At 38.7% G+C, this 18,132-nt stretch overlaps 1 protein-coding gene across 22 annotated transcripts in view; it reads right to left on the bottom strand.

Moving 5' to 3' along the window:
* TENM3 (teneurin transmembrane protein 3) overlaps positions 1–18,132 on the bottom strand; it is a 2,191,633-nt gene that overhangs the window by 675,352 nt on the left and 1,498,149 nt on the right. For all 22 annotated transcript variants that reach the window (XM_073341694.1, XM_073341703.1, XM_073341702.1 and 19 more), the window contains one exon: positions 10,164–10,251. The gene's annotated coding sequence lies outside the window, so the exon portion shown is untranslated. The remainder of the gene's footprint in view (positions 1–10,163; positions 10,252–18,132) is intronic.

Here is an 18,132-nt window from a genome sequence, read left to right as displayed (position 1 = left end):
CTTGCCAGGTCTCAAAAATCACTCTTTGAACTCCTAGATTTAGGCACAGTTACCTTATATTTTAGGTTTCAGCGTAACAGCCGTGTTAGTCTGTATTCACAAAAAGAAAAGGAGTACTTGTGGCACCTTAGAGACTAACCAATTTATTTGAGCATGAGCTTTCGTGAGCTACTCAAATAAATTGGTTAGTCTCTAAGGTGCCACAAGTACTCCTTTTCTTTTTGCTTATATTTTAGATATTTCTGGAAGCCAGGTTGACATTGCTGCTTAGACCAAGTTCAGTTTCAATTACTAAATACATAACGACCTCTGTCTGCCATGCAGAGGGCAGATGAGAAGAATACCAGCCTATGCCTCTTTTACCAGCAGAGCAAGCACTGTTGCTGACAAATAATCTTCCCAAGATACAGAACATGGCAATGTGCCTGCCAATTCAACAGCAAGGAAAATAACAGAGTGCTTGGCATTCCCCTTAAATGTGTTTCTTGTTGGACACAGGAAGTCACTTTACATTAAATTGGGATGTGACATAATGTAACATGTCAAAGGCTTTGTTAAAAAACAGATTGGAATTGAGCTGCATATAGTACATCTCAAGTCTTCCGTTCAGTTTCACATACTAAGAAAGTCACACATGCAGAGCTTATAAAATTGTACTGATGGCGAGGTTTTTGGAGCCTGTTCCAAAACTCAGTGTGATCTTAGAGGGGAACCCCTCAAAATATAAAAATAACATTTACCCTTGAGCTCCTTAAATGACATCTGAACAAATGAACAATTTGCTCCAGTAAAATTCCATACTGTTGTAATAAAGCAATTCCTACAACATGTGTTTTGGGATATTTTAATAGTCTTTGACACTGGCATTAATCAGTGAATTAGATTTTCAACTCACATCCTGAATTTGCTCTCTTCCTCCAAAATGTGGTACTTTTTTGCCACTAGACAACTTCTGGATAATGAAGTCTAGACATACCTAGCCCTTTATTTTCCAGCTGTCTCTGTCTGTTTTATTGTTCAATGTCATTCTAATGACCCTTCTCTTGATTTCTCTTTTTCCATTAACAGGCAATCAGATCTATGAATGACCACCTTGCCTAACACCTTTAAACTTTTTGCTCACCATGGCCAGAAGTGCTTAGTCTAGCAGTAACGCTACAATGGTTCTTGTGAGCAATATAATTTGTACGCTAGCCCCTAGCATGCTGAGTCACTGCACTGGCTCTTATGGGTAGATGTTTGATATTGGAGCAAAGAACATGGACGACAATTCAATATGACACCAGGCTGCCATCAAGCACAAAGTAAAGAATGGCTGAAAATGTCCCCTACTGTCTCTTTTCATTAGATGGGAAATGGACTCTTCAAACCTGTTCCAAACCACACTAGGGTAGGTCTTTAGGTCAAAGTCTGATATAGGAGGGGAAGAACTGTTCCAGCCTTTATTTTGCACACTCCACCCTTCCTAGAAAGAGCTGTTATACTTAGTACAAATCTACTGTAACTTGACACTTGAATAAAAGAGCTTTCATCATTGCACATGAAGTGTGAGGATATTAAGCTACTTCAACAAAAAGACAGAATGCTAAAAAAATTGTTACGTTCTCACTGAAAACTATGAGAACTATCAGCTCTAGGCTCTCTTGATTTCTATGGCGCCTGACTTATCTCCCCCAGGCTAGTCAGGTCAGATGGATATATGAACACAAATAGGAAATCACAACATAAAATGTATCACAAATTGGTCTTAGAAATGAGTACAAAGAGCCCTTAATTGACCACATCAGAAAAAGGTTTTCAACCTCTTGTATGGAAATAACATGCTACTCTTAGAGATAACAGCATGCATTATGAGACCATCCTTGAGCTGTTGAAGAATAATTGAAACAGTTTTACAACAGATGTGCTGCAACATACAGGCATCATTGTCTAAAGCATCACTTGGGCTACTTTTCGGTAGGGAGGTTGTTACTGTGCTGAAAAAATGAGACTGGCTTTCATGATTTATTTATTTAGTTAGTTTTTTTAACAATGGTTAAGTGCTTTTTTTGGCATCGAATGATGCATGGTATGAGGAAAAAAGAAATGAAAAGATTTTTTTTTTGAAACCTGAAAAACCCAGTCATTTACACCCAACATGCCTCTCAATCACAGTCACCTTTTTCAGTTAAGTTATACCTGCAATATCTTGCAAACCTCAACTTCTATTCCCTTGAAAACATTTCCCTAAATGCTGATTGTAGTATATTCCCCTACATTTAGTTCAAACTTTACAGTTTAGCTGTGAGAGTAACTTTCTTTGATCACATGGAACCAAGTTCTATTACCTTCACTGAACAAAATTTCCACCAAAGATAAATGGATTTGGAATGCAGAACTACAGTAAGTTGCATCAGTCAATAAAGGGACTCAAGACGCCATTACTGAAGCCATAGTCTTGACATTGTAGCTCCCCACCCTTGCTCTCTTTTCCACAACCATACCTCCTACATCATGGGACGAAAGGAGTGAGTGGCAGCAGTTACTCAGCTGACTTTATCCCACCTAGCAATGCCCCCGCAACAGGGAAATCCCCACCCTACACTTATCTAAAAGTCAATTCCTGCCTCCATTACCCACTTGTTAAATTTTCAAATAAGCACCTTTCGTGCTTTCTCCCATGCTGCTCCTCATGCTTGGGGGAACACCCTATAAGCATCTGCAAAGCCATTTCATTGTTCTCCTTTAAATCCCTCCTTAAAACTCTCCTTTGCTGAGATGCCTACAAAAACAATTGACAATGGTTAGGCTCCTGGTGTGCTTAACCGCCTAATCACACTGACCAATAATGTCTCACTTTTCCTTGTACTTCCTTGTCTGTATCCAACTGTTATTTCTAGCCTTAGACTTAATTATTTGGAGCAGGGACTGTCTTTTGGTTCTTTGTCAGGGTTACTAGGTGTTACAATAACACAAATAACAAATAATGGATTACTGGTTGATAGTTTTCCAGTTGCTTTTGCACTGCAGAAGCAGGGGTCAAGATCTGGCCCACCATCTCTCAGGTTTCTCACTCCTATAGTGTATGTAGCTCAAGAAATATCTCAAAGGAAAAGAGCACCAATAACTACAGAGATGGACTTAAAAACAAAAGCAAATGATAATAAGGAATTTTTCATCTTTGAAATATGGCAAGGGATTAAAATACTTCCCAGAACATGTCAAACCTAGTCACCTGATGATCTGTAGCCCCCTCATCCCCATAGAAATAGAATCCTCAATATGTGATTGGCTGGAGCGTAACAAAGGGTCTCTCACTGGTGCCTCCTGCTGCAAAGCCAGAATGCATCAGCAGGTGGCTGGAGCTCAAAGCAGGGTCTCCAACGGACACTTTCTGTTAGGAGCCCAAGAATGGTTGGCAAGCAGGCAGAGCTCGATGCAGGATCTTGTGCAGGGATAAGGAGTGAGGTCTGTACTTTCGAGTCACAGCAAGGAACAAAGTACCAGCAATGCATTTGTTAATGTAGTGCTAGATATGGAACCATCTAATAACCGAACATTGACCAAATTTGTAACATATGACAGACAGACAAATATGTAGAGAAATTGTAATTTTTGTGTAAGGATGTTGAAAGTGGCTGCACAGTAAAAAGATTAATATTGGAATGCAGCGTTCTGCAACTGCTCAATGGAGCAGAGAACCTTAGGCTGCCGCTAAGAGCAGAGGTTGCTTTCTGTGGTGTTATATATATATGTAAAGAGGGAAGAAAATGATTAAGTAGTTGAATACAATTCCTTCTTCCATCAATGAGAAGAATAATACATGATACTAGAAGTAGACAGATTTGACAGGAGGAATAATTTCCACTGAAATTTTAGATATCTGATCCACACATAAATATCCAGGAAGGGTGGATATCCTGAAACTACTGTTGAAAAAAAGTGGGAGTGACACAGAGGAGTCACAGAAACATTTTAAACAGAGGTCCTTGGTATATATGACTGGAATAAATGCATACACAATGAGCAGTGCCATGAAAGGGGCCTTATTAACAACTGTAGCTCATGCAGATGTCCTAGAGATTTTCAAGAGCTTCCTACCCTTATACAGCAGTTTGAAGTTTATTGTATGCCCATGAAGAATGAAACCTACAACAATTTTCTTTTACACCTAAAATTGCAAGACCCAGCAGCCTTATACTTTTGGATTCCTTGAAAGACTTGGTGATTAGAAGAAGCTGGCAGTGGGTTTCAGTGTGGGTAGGAGATGTGAACAACCTGCTGAGACATTGTGAGGTAAGCTTAGAAAAGGCCATACAAATCTGACAAGGCAGTGGTTCAGGCAAAATTGAAATTAAAGGCCTTTAGTGAATAGAAGAGTCAAGAAACTCTGTATGAGGTTGACATAGCAGGATGTCAAAAATATGACTATACCATAAAATTCACTCCAGGAAGTTGTTTATTTGTACGTGACACTCTGCCACTACCTGAGATGAGACCCATTATAGTGCACAGTGTGTACAAGAGAGCACAACTCCTCATGGGAAAAGTGCAAGGAAGGGTTCAAAAACTATTACAGACGGTCTAAATGTTTGTATGGAATTGAACATACAGTAAGAAATCCAGTGACTGGTGTGGCATGGAGGCACTGAGCATTGATTTCATTCGGCAGCTGCTATTGGTGGGGAAAGACTGATCTACCACACTAAATGCCAGTGGCATGCCAACTGCATATATGTTGAACATGGGTATTGAAATCAGTATGGTACTTGCATGTCTATGCAACAACCCGACAAAGACTTCCACTATAGAAGGACGGAAATGTCATGAAAGCATGCAATGGACTATCAATTTCTGCAGTGGTAAGATGCTGCCCCACTCTAACAAACACATATTATAGTTATTATAGGTAAAAGAATATCTCTATTCCTGGTATTGTTAGCATGTATAAGAAGTTTACTACAAAACAAGCCTAGCCTCTCAGAGATTATCTGCTGTGACTGAGATCCACTTGGCACAGGAGCAAGGAGGGGCAGTTACGGAGCTTGTTATAGCACCGCAATTCTCCCTGTGGTCCCACCACAGAGAACTGCAGCCTGGAGGTCTGCTCTAGCCTATGCCAGGTGGCAACAGTCCCCAAGGAACCATCCACTAGCTGAGGTCAGCTGAGGCACAGCACATTTCAGCCACACTTCCTCTCTGTCCCCTACACATCCCTGCAACCCCAACATGTCTTCTCTGCCAGGGTTGTTGGAGAAGGTGATGTAGCAGTAGATATGCTACCTGCACAACTGTCGGGGAATCCTTCATGCAAAGGGAATTCCCAGCTGAGGAAATAGGACCAGATTCAATTTCCTTTGAGCCGCCAGAATAATGCAAAGAGGGTGGAATGGAGGAGAGAATCTGATCCCAGAACTTTAGTGGAGCAACATATATATGTGTTTAGGGGCTTTGAAAAGTTTTGCATATCTTAAATAAACTTAAAGAAAGATGTACATGCTGCCATACACGCAGCCTGTATAGTTCCTTTGGCTCTGAATGGCAGATTACAGTAAGCACCAGCTAGGATTCAAAGTCTCTTACTGAATTTTCAGAAATATCACTGCACCATAAAATTCATTCCAGGAAGTTGTTTACTTGTACATGACACTTTGTCCACTATCTGAGATGAAACATAGTCAGCCTCCAGAAGTGGAATTCAACATTGTAAGTACTCAGGTGCTCTGTTATGATGCACATGGGAACAGTTGCAAATTTCTGCAGAAGACGACGAGATACTATAAACTGTAAATTCTGGACGGGAAAATCAATTCACAGCTAAGCAATAGTTACATTACAGATATAAGCTCTTTCTGTTGGATAATGTTCTTAAAAGTAAGCATATTGTGATCCCATTAAAGCTCAAAAATTATACTTCATGAAGTGCACATTGAAATGGAAAACTCAAAAAGAGAGCACAAAGGATAATGTATTGGCTAGACATGAACAAAGGTATTTGTGACACAAATTCATCATAAATTGTGGTAACTGCTTGAGCAACACAGTTGCATATGCCACCCATACCTAAAGAACAGCTATTAAGTACAGACACCCCAAATGAAGTATTCAACATGATTAGGTAAAATTTTCACTCTACAGAGAAGATAATATTTGGTTGTCATTGATGGATATTCAAACTAACTGCAAGTACCTCAACTAGAGGAGGCCACTTCAAAATAGATCATCTTAAAACCAGAAGCTACTTTTGCCAGATTTGGGTGTCTGAAAATAGGGAGGAATGACAATGGACCTCAATTTGCTATTACAAATGTTGAGATCTTCACACAGGGGTCTCTGGATTTGAGCATATTACTTACAGTCCAAAACACCCACAAATTAATGGACTGGCAGAATGTGGTGTTACAATTGTTTAAAGAGACTACACACACACACACACACACACACACACACACACACACAATGGAAATCCCAATCATCTGTAAACCAAATTTGTAGATTTTTGTGGCCACCCTAGCCTACACAGAAATACTGTGACCTGCTTAGAATTCCAGCAACACAGGCCTATCTGAAGAAAAACCACAGGGCTTGTTTGGTAATGAAGTGACGGACATACTAAAGAAACAATAAGAAGGAGCTGCATCTTCAGGATCGCTTGCTGACTGGTCTGTTGCAACTCCAAAAAAAGCACATAGTGTTATAATAGTTAAAAAACCCTGAAAAAAACCTCATTTGAAATTGAGTGTTTGTGAAACTAGATGTGTTCATGTTGGAAATAAAAGAGAATAGTTTAAAATTAATTCTTGTATAAAAAACTAAAGATGGGTTATAGCTGTTATTTTTGCATCAGGATGTGAGACGTCAAAAGTTCACTTTCTATATCAGAATACAGGGTGACTTTACTATGTGAAGTAAGAACAAAATGGTTTAACCGTTGAATGCAAGTACTCTTTGCATAAATTAGAACAACATGTTAAGAAAGCAAAATATTCAAGCTTCCTTTCTCATGCACAGAGATCTCAAGGAATTAGTAAAATTAGCTCTTGGATAGAACTGACAGGTGCATTTTAACCTTAATTTGGCTTTTTGCATGAAAGTCACAGAACCATCAAAATTACATATAGACAGGGCCAGCTGACAACATTTTGGCACCCGAGGTGGGGAGCTCAAATGACGCCCCCGTTCCCCCTCGCCTGGGCCAAAACTTTGAAAGGTCTCTTGTGCCCTCCTTCCGCCAGCACAGCACTCCACCATCTCTGTGCATCTAGAGCAGAGAGAATACATATATACCAACAGCAGACACAATTTTCTATACTCTGGGTCTTAGTGGTGCCCCTCCGCACAGTCTGGCACCTGAGGCGGCCGCCTCAGTTCGCCTCATGGTAAGGCCAGCCCTGCATAAAGAAAAGACTCGTTAAATTATTCTATTAATTGAGCCCTATTACTGCTGCCATCATATGCCCTATGTTATTTCTTGTTGCTGACAAGAATTTTAGTGCACAGGGTACAGATAAATTAGCAGTAGCTGTAGTGGTGTTAACAGGAACTTGTGAAGTCCATCTGGTAGAGTGGCAAGCTTACACCAGCCTGGTAAGAAGAGAAAATCTCATGTTGTTACATGTTGTAGATACATGTTAGCTCTATTTTTGTTCCCATTCCTAAACCATACAAAGGGAAATGCCTATGTTGTTGGGTAACAATATACCCAACCAACATAAAGTACAGATGCTATGAAAAGTTATTTCAGTGTCTCTCTCACAGGACCACTAAAAACATTCAAGTTTATACATTAGCTATTAAAGTCTAAATGCAGTGTAAGAGAGAGCATCTTTCAAACAATTGATGAGAAGAGTTTGAAAAGTGGATATTTATCAGATAAGAGAAGGTTGACATGCTTTACTATAGTGGTAGCTGCAGAAAGCTGTTTTTCTGAGGTAAAAAACAGAGATGCTAGAAAAATGCTAGAAAAAATGAAGGAATATAATCAACAATGTACTTCATTTAACCAGAATATGGCTTTTGCACTACATATTGAGTTATATTTTTATAGCACAAAGCCAACATTGATTACCTTTTCAGCACAGCGTGCCTGAAATTAGATACACAAACTCCTATTAGCAATACTAAGAGTTGTGTACCTAATTCCCTGCATACTGCACTGACAATTTATCTAAAAATACAAATCTAGTTTAACTCCATAAGTTTCTTTTTGCACATTAACTTTCCCAAAGTGCATAAGGAATATGATGCACAATTGATTGAAAATTTACAAAAGGGGCTGGTATCATATAATAGTTCTATTTAAAATACCGATTATCAGGTATACAAATTAATTATGGGTATTTCTACTGGCTCTCTTTTCCCTATGCTGTTTAAATACAAGGGTAAATTTACTCCACTGATTTTCTAAGGAAGGCTACAGATGAAATCTACAATTGTAAATCATTAAAACCTGCTATATCTTAACCAAGGTAAGCCTTAAGCTTTACTACATTCTGAATACAAAACAATAAAGGAGTCTTACACCGCATGCAGGATGTGTACACAACCCATCCATTCCTCCCAGAGCTTTATTTCAGTTTTGATTAATTACTCAGGGTGGTTTTTTTTAAGGCCTATGTTATCACTTTTCTCTTAGACCCCCATGGGGAAAAATAAAAGTCAGTGCCTGAGAAGGATATTAAAGAAACCCCAAGCAATCAGTGGTGTTGTGTGCAACATTTAAACCCCAATTATCTTATTTTGCAACTCTCTCTTATCATCACAGTTCCATGAGCTGGACACCCCTAGCTCTTCTCTCATATACTGGATCTATGTCAGATTCAAGGGGAACATTGTGTTGTTCAGGACCTGCTTTGTACATTTAAATTAAATCTCACAACAGGAGAAAGGGATAAGTGTGTAACAAAATGTCTATTATTATGGTGACAGAGTGAGGCACCTTTTAAAGCATTTTCCTGTTTTGTTTTGTTTTGGTTGCCCCCCCTCATAAAAAAGAATTTGTGGTCCACGAATGATCAGAACCAAAATAAATTATGGTTAAGTAACTGAACTTTTCTGATGTGTAAATTGAATCATTCCCACATGCTGGTGTTTCATAATTAAAAAGATCCTTTTCACTGTGGGAAATTTTACTGAATTTTGTATTAAAAGAAGAAACAAGCCATCAATCAGGAGGGGGTAGGGAAACTCAAAGAGCTCAACACATTAAACTTGAAGAGTGCAGTTGAATTCTGAATGATTTGCTCCAGGAGACTGTAGATCTTTAAGGCAGACTACTGTACAAACATTAATGAGCAGAGTGCTTATCAGATATTCTGTTCTAAAATCTTTTGCAGTTCCCTAGTAGAACACAATTTCCATTTGGTGGAAAAGCCCCAGAATATGGTTTTAAACAAACCCTTTTTTCAAGGTTCACAAGCTTTAAATTACTAGACGTTGGCTACCATTGAGAAAACTCACTGAGCTATAACCAGAGAAAAAAATAACCAGGTACAATTCAATTCACTATGGTTGCCATGTAAGTGCTCCTCAGGAGGATCAAGACTTGTTGGGAATAAGATTGCTGCCTAACACAAACTCTTCCAGGTGAACATAGACATTTAACATATCATACTTATAACTCAGGTGCTTTTAACTGAGTTTATTAAAGTTCATGGCTACTGCTAAAAGTTCCAAAATATTAAGCAAGAATATGTACCATTAAAAAGCAAATATTTACCATGGTATAGCATGAATACCTCATTGTGGCTTATATTCAGAACACAAGATAAAGGTCACGATAACTAAACTCAATACTGAAATACGATAATTTACTTGTTAATGATATCTTTTTTCAAGGTCAGTAAATATGGGGTGGGGGATAGGAAATAGAATGAGAAAAAAGGAAGGGTGAAGAAAAAAAGAGATGAGCCGGATCCTCAGCTTGTGTAAACAGGCATAGGTCCATTTAAGTTAGAGCTATGCTGATATACACCAACTCTGGACTTGACCCAATATCGTTAATATAACAATTTAAGGACATAATCATTGATCCAGCAGCAGAGATTACTGGTAATGGATTAGAAAGTAGGGTACAGAGACAAAGGACAGCTTGGTCTTTTGTGATTATCAGTTAGACATTTAATCACTTCACTGCAATTTATGAGTCCCAATACAACCAGAGACCCTGGGATGTTTTGACTTACCTTTTCTTCTTTCTTCACTCAGGAATTCTTTGTTTTCTGAGTTTAATACAACGGTTTTACTCCAGCAGGTCACAAACAATCCAGAAATCTGTAATCAAATGGATCACAAGCATGGATTTATCAAGGAGAACCTTTTAAAAATATTCTATGTATAATTATTCTTAATTACAAAATACAGTAATAATTTTCAATTCTATTGAGGGGCAGAAATACTTAATGTTGATCTTGTTCTGGGTCATCATCGTTGTCTTCTGTTTAACAGTAATGCATGTGTGCTTCATTGGATCTCAAATATTATTTAAAAGGTAAATTGAAATGTAGATTATCTGCTGTGAATATTTATTATGGATATTGCTAGAGTAATGTTACAGCATTGGAAAAAGGTAATTTTACTTGATTGTACCTAGAATTTCTTTGGTGAAAGTTTTCCATCAAGAAATTCTAAGCCATCACAAACCAAAACTGTTTGTGGAAATGCATCAGAGTCATTGAAACTTTTGTCAGGTCCAGGATGGAATACCCCAGAGTAGCCTAGTGGCTAGGACAGCGTTTTCAAAAAGGTGGGTTATGACCAGGTTGTAGATGCGTCCCAGGTCTGGTGCTGAGGGCAAGCCCTGGGGAGCGAAGGGAGGGTCTAGAGAAGGAGGTGGCAGCACACCGTGGGGGAGGACAAAGATGACAATGCTGGCTTATGATTTCATTCCCATCCCAAATTTAGACCCTGGGAAGGATGTTAACAAATAAACAAGCAAACAAACAAAAGACAAAATGAAGTTGGTGGGTTGCCTTAGTAAAAAGTTAGGGAGCCAATGTATTAAGGCAGATGCCTGAGATGTGGAAAATGTAGTTCAAGTTTCTTTTCTGCCTGATTTGAAGCAGGGACTTGAATCTGTGTCTCCCATATCCACTGACCACTGGGTTATTGACTATTCTGAGATAGTCTCTCTTCCTCACCCTCAAATTTCAAAAGGCTTTGGTTTCATATCAGAATAAAATCAGATGTCCAAACCTCAATTTAAAACAACAACAACAACAGAATTCTTGTTTTCTGGCCAGCCTATTATACCAACAGTAAGAATTACTTTTGGGGATTCCATATTTGTTTTTTCTCACTTATTTCCATATTTTATCTTGTCAGCTCACAAGTAAAATGTTATTTCCTAACTGTCACTGTCCAAACTCACCCTGTGATCTGAAAGTCTAGCTGCATTCTTTCTGGCATTAACATTGTCAATAATAATGATTTTTCAGTTGTAACTTAACAATTCTATTGATGTGTGAACTAGAAAACATTCTAACTCACTCTCCCATAGCCCTGTAAACCCAATAGAGTCAACAATAGTAAGCAACAAAAACAAACAAAAAGACAATGCTTAATTTCGTAAGTAAGTAGAATACATATAGAGAGCAGCTTTATTGAGCAATAAGCCATTTTCACATTGTCACTTTCCTGAACAATCATCATCAACTGTTCAGAAATTAATTGTAATGTAACTTTCTACATTTAACTTTCAGCAACTTTTGGGGTACAGTCAGTCACAAAAATAGAGAATTAGTAATTAAAAGGTGGTGTGCAGAATCAAGTGCTATAATGCTAGCTTCTGAAAATACCACTTCATACTTATCATACTCTCTTTAACATTCTAAACATGTTCAATTTTGGTACTCTCACTGAGGAAAAAAAAAGATTTTCATGCCATACATTTGAATTTTGCAATTATTTTTGCTTTTAGAACTTCTCTCCAAACATTAGTCTATACAGTCTACAGTCCACTCAATTATTTCTGTGAGCCTGTCAGAAATACTGAACTCTGTAACAACAAAAAAAGGATGCCGATGGAATGAAAAAGGAAAGAGTCAAATGTAACACATTTGTGCCAATATCTTTTCACCACAAGGTGTTTTATTTTCAATGTTTTTTCAACATCATACCATAAAAATGCATTATGAAGGACAATTTCCCCAATATTTTCTTTTTAAAGGAAACAGGCCAAATCTAAAACCACCACCACCACAAGCCGCTTTTACAGGAAACCTTTAAAAAAAGAGGCGAAGAGTCCAGTGGCACCTTATAGACTAACAGACGTATTGGAGCATAAGCTTTCGTGGGTGAATACATGCATCCGACGAAGTGGGTATTCATTCACCCATGAAAGCTTATGCTCCAATATGTCTGTTAGTCTATAAGGTGCCACAGGACTCTTTGCAGCATTTACAGATCCGGACTAACAAGGCTACCCCTCTGATACTTTAAAAAAAGAGTTATCCCTGGTAGATGGACCAGAATATGAAAAGAAATGGTAAAATCATAATCTGAAAAATAGTCGAAGACCATTCTTAGTATGTTCTCCACACTTCAGAAGGGTTTCAGGGGTGATGATCTCAGTTTATGGAGGCAGAAACTATGGATATTACAGTAGCTACCAATACTGAATGGCAAAACATTCTGAAAAAATGGCTCACCTATAGTTTGTGTAGCCAACTCCTAACTGAATCATAGGAAGAGATAATGTTATAAGAGATGATAAACTCAAAACAGGATAATGGAAGCCCAGATAATAATCCCAGTCATGAATGACCTAACATCTTGGGACACTGCACATGTCTTGTCACACGCCTTTAATTGGGGAAATAGATAGAAAACCTTCCTGGGATCACACACAGCTGTGAAAAAAAAATTATGCACACTAAATGCAAAATAGATAAATAGTATTTATGTTCTGTTCCAAATAAGTCACTAAACACTACAAAAATGGAATGGCAATTGCAATATGGAGACAAAGCTCTGAAAAAAGCTTAGAGAATCACAGAATCAATGCAAACTGTTTTACTATTTGATGGCCAGACACACAAATCATTGAGTTATACCAGCTGATGATCTGTCTCTGAAAGTCCACTGGTAAGAATGTTAAGAATCTATCATTAACTTAATTTGGATTCTATGTTTGGGTGTTCTTTCAACTTGGTTGTTTTCATCTTTTTGTTAACGGATTTAATGTTCATTTAACAAATTGCTGATATCAAGTTTATTTGTTTTTGCTGTGGAAACAAGGTGTGAAAGTTCCTACAGAGCTACTTCATGCTCTTCGGGGTCACTAATATTACTGAATCCCACTGTTCAACACTAGAGAGTCACAAGAGAATGTGTGCCTATATAGACACACACACACAATTTATGGATGTGTATTTTTTTCTATTTCTTGTAAACAAAAATTAAATTTAATATTTATACAATCAAGGTTAGTTACTAGTAACTAGATTTCTTTGAAATGAGCCTCTTTACATTCACACTTGAGGGATGAAAGTGCTTGCACCACAAGCTTTTGGAATCTACTACTTCAGGAATTCTGAACCTACAACTGAAAAGAAGCTGGGCAGGCAAGTAAGGAATATGAACGTGCAGAGGCTCATCTCAAAAACTCCAGTTACTTGTAAGCAACCTTCAGTTTCTTCAAGTAGTCTCTGCACATTACCAACTATGGGAGTTTAGTAAGCAGTAATTTTTATTTTTAAAAAGGAAGGTGGAATGAAGATTTCTAGGTGAAAATGAAGGTGCAGAATTGCCAAAAATCAGCATCAACTCTGTATGCCAGGTCAAACATGTATTAGAAATGACAGCAACCTCTCACTCTCCCAAAACAAGCCTCAAATGAAGGAAAAAATAGCTAAAAAGCACATATAAAACTTCAAGTAGCTTCCTTACAAAATCCTGTGATGAAGCCCATGGGAAAACATGTTATGGAAAACACATTATCATAATAATTGTGATACATAAGATGATGTATTTGGGTAATCTTTGAGCTGTGATGAAAGGCCACTTAGTCCCACCTCCTGCTTTTGGGGACTAGGAAGGAACTTGAGGATTAATCTGGTCCTCATAGAAAATATAAGACACTGGATATCCAAAGCATGCAGCCAAATCTTCCTGGATATGAATAAGGCATGGAGAAATACAGACAGGCTAGTGGCCCAAGTACGATGGACAGAGACCATCAAAGACCGAAATTAGGATAAGGACATAGATAGAGACATATTTTCTGTATATAATATGGCATATGGAGTCATTGGGCCTGTATATCATTAACTTTCTGTCCTGAAGTAACAGCTATAACAAATGCATTGTCACAAGGCTATGGAGGAGAACAGTATGACAAATGTGTGACTAGAGTCTCTAGGAGTCTTGTGAAAAAAAGCTTCACACACAGAAGGGACTATTCCTAGGGTAGTTCAAATGAATCCATCTCACCACAGAACTCAGAGCACAACCCATACATGACAAAACAACTACCCCAAGCAGCCCTAGTGAGTACATAGTGCAACCATTTCATTAACCTGGTTACTGGAGCATGAACAAAAGGACTACTGACCTGTGTACCACACAGTGAAAAGTTGAAATGTCAGCCAATTGCATTCTAATACATAACAAGGGAAAACCATTTCCAATCAACTCTCTTTTGAGCTGCTCTCTTGAGAGTCTCTTCCAATTCACCAGAGTTGGTCAGCTGGGTCAAATTTTCCAGTTTTCCAACACAATATTCAGAACTGAGCAGGCAACTCTCCATCAAGAATCCTTGCAAGAATCCAGTGGACTCTGTTGACTCTCATAGATCCAGAATTTCAGTAACTGTTACATGGAACATAAAGTGAATGAAGCCAGAGAATTAGCATCAACCTAGACAGATCTGGGCACCTTGGCCACTTTGGAAAGTGATGCCTCAGAGTCAAATATTCTTACCATTGGACTCAGTCAACCAGCAGTAGTCCTAGGATTATGATGCTGATTTTGCCAGACGTATATTTTTTGACACTGATGAAGCCAGACCTCTGGCACCATTCTTGTTTGATCTAGGAAGATCTGAAGATTCTGGCATCGCTTATCCCAGCCACAGAACCAGTTTTACCTGTAACTCTCCTGAGATAGTAGGGCAGTTCTCCGAGCATTGGATTCAGGCATGAATGGAGCCAGGCACAGTAGTGCTGCTTATCCAACACATAGAATTGACAATGCCAGGTCCTCAGCCCAAGATTCAGTCAATATGAATTAATCCAGGGACCCCTGTGCTACTAATGTTGAGCATAAAGTCAATGATTCCATATCCTTGGCACTTGGTGGATCCAGGGATTCAACTCTGTGATCTGGGGATCAAGATGTTGCTCATAATGACCATAAAACCACTTTGGCAAGCAATTTTCTAAAGCTGACAGGGCTGGATCACTGATAATAGACTTGGTTAACCCAAACTCATGGACTCTGGTGCTGCTTATGCCAAACACATGACATTCCAGAACCAATGGTGTGGGATCCTTCATGTTAGACTTAGGACTTGTCTACAAATGGACACTCAGGAAAATTGATCTGAATTAAATAAGGGCTTGTTACACAAACATTCAGTTCATGGCAGGTGAGGGTGTGAATATACCCCACACCTGCCTGCCTCAGAATAACTAACTATCCATGTGGACCCTTCTGATGCACATTAGCAGTTTGTTAATGTGCCATGATCTAGTCCTTTTTTGAAACAGGACTAGATCAAAGCACATTAACTGTTAACGTGCATCAACAAGGTCAACACTGACAGTAAGGCCAGTAAGGGAAGATTCACACCACAGCTTGTTGTAAACTGATCACTTGTGTAGACAAGCTCTTGAGGTGTTAATTTAATGTGGATTAGTTAAACTGCATTAAATCCCTGTGTAGCCACTCTCATTCAGAATTAAAGGGGCCTTAATTCAGTTTAGTTTCATTCACTTTGGAAGTGAATTAAACAAAGCCAAATTAAAGCCAGTTTAATTCTGAATGAGTGTGTCCACACAGGGGTTTAATTTAGTTCATTTCTGAAGTGAATAAAGCTAAACCAAGTAAAGGCAGAATTAAGGCCATTATAATTCTGAATAATCACCTTCACAGAGGGATTTAATGTGGTTTAACTAAACCATTTAAAAGCCTGATTTAAATAAACTTTCCTGAGGGCATGTCTACACTGCCCCACAGTTCAGACTTTGGGGGGATGCATAGCAGTACACAAAGTGCTGCTCTGTAACTTCCCCATGTGGGCATTGAAGGTGCAAACTGAAAGATTCCTAGGTCGCATTAATGTAATCCTGTTTGAACAGGATGGGGCAGTGTAGACAAGCCCTGAGTTTCCCCATGTAGACAAGGTCTAAGTCAACCTCAATCCCACACATGCTAAACACGATGTTCATGTTTCCAGGACCTCAGCACGGGACTCTGTCAACTCAAAAGTACCTAAGCACAGTACCACTGCAGCAAGCAGCTCTTCAGAATCAACAATGCAAAGCCCTCAACACTGGATTTTACTGACCTGGATAGATCCAGGGTCCCTTTGGTACTGAATTCCTGGCATTGCACTTGCTCACTCAGAATGGATCCCGAGATCTTGATGCTATTTATGTCAGACATAGTATCAATTTGGTGAGTAACTCTCTAAAGGCCATGCTAGATTTACAGATTGCCAGATTTTTAGTCAATTACACCTGAAGACATGGCCCTGCTAGCTATGGTGAGAAGCGACCTTCCCAGCTCTGTGGGTTCAGATGATGCCTGTGGTGTACAGGCATCCTCCTCTTTTCCTCATCTTTCTTAAGAAAAGCTGACAACGTAAATGACAATTTAACGAACTACAAATGAAAATATCCCCTAAAGTAGAGAAGAAAGAAAAGAATTATGGTTCATTGTATCTGAGATCACTGCACCTTCAGTGGTTAGAAGGAATTGAGGGCCAGGGTGCATTTGTGCACAAACAAGCTGTCTGGAATAAGGCCCTGCAGCTGTGCATACCTGGTGGCCTAATGAGCACAGCTGGGGTGCATCAGTTAGACTGCCTTATGGACCACTCCGCCTGATTGGCTGAGGAAGCTAGCAGGCCTGCTCTTAAGCCCAGCAGCAACAGTATCTTATTGACTCTAGGAGTACTGTTTGATAATAAATCCTTTCACCTTTTTTAAGCCCCTGAAACTGTGCATGGGGATGGGAAGATGAGGGGTATAGCCCCAGTGGACACCGCTTTCTAGAATATTTTAAGGGCCCACAGTGCAGGCACCTTGATCCCACAAGAAGACTCAATACTTTTAAGTGTTAATTGTTTTCCTTGTTAAGAATAAAGCCGTTCCTTTAGACAATGCATGTAAGAGAATGCTTGAATGTGCACGTTATCAGATTAGTAACAAATCTTTTGGTTCTTGCTGTTCTGGAACCCACATTTTTCTTTACTAACATTTAACTTAGGTTCCCCACTGACGAAAAACACATTCTTTTGGAACATTTACTACCAGCATTTACACAATATATATTTTTAAAGCCTTGTCATAGTAAAATAAAATAATGTTACTGTATAATAGTATAAGAGAGCTAGCCCATTCTATGGCAAGTGCCCATATCATGGACTCATTTGCAACTGAAATATACCTATAGGGACTCCATGGAGTCTTGCATGCTGTTAATTCATTTTGTTATTAACAGCAGCTGCTAGAGCTGCCCATAGCAAGTAAATTTCAATAACAATGCTTCCAGAATAGAGTATGGAAAATTACAACATTTTAGTATTAAAAAATGTCATTAGTTAGAAACCCTGCACCTAGGCTTTTAATGAGTGAAAATGTTTTTGTGGCAGGTTGTCTATGGAATTCTTTCCCACTGAACACATTTTTTTATATTATTTTCATCTTCACAGTATTAAGGGTAAAACCTGCTGAGATGCAGCCTCCCATTTACAGGGTGTCAATTAGCCATCATACACACTTATAATAATTGGTATCATAGGAGAAGGTAACATTACAGAACAGTCCTCCCTGCAATATCATCTATGGGCACATGTTCAAAATGTACATGATAATCAAGGCACCATGTTTCTCTCTCCTCAGACCAAACTTGGCATCACTGAAACTGGTCGGAAGTAAGATTGTCATGCTGTAATTATTAGTGCTAGTGATTCAAAATCCAGAACATCTT

This window comes from Lepidochelys kempii, chromosome 4 (assembly GCF_965140285.1).
Source record: "Lepidochelys kempii isolate rLepKem1 chromosome 4, rLepKem1.hap1, whole genome shotgun sequence".
Lineage (NCBI taxonomy): Eukaryota > Metazoa > Chordata > Testudines > Cheloniidae > Lepidochelys > Lepidochelys kempii.
The sequence above is the reverse complement of the archived record's forward strand: the minus strand, read 5'-3'. Positions and strand labels throughout refer to the sequence as shown.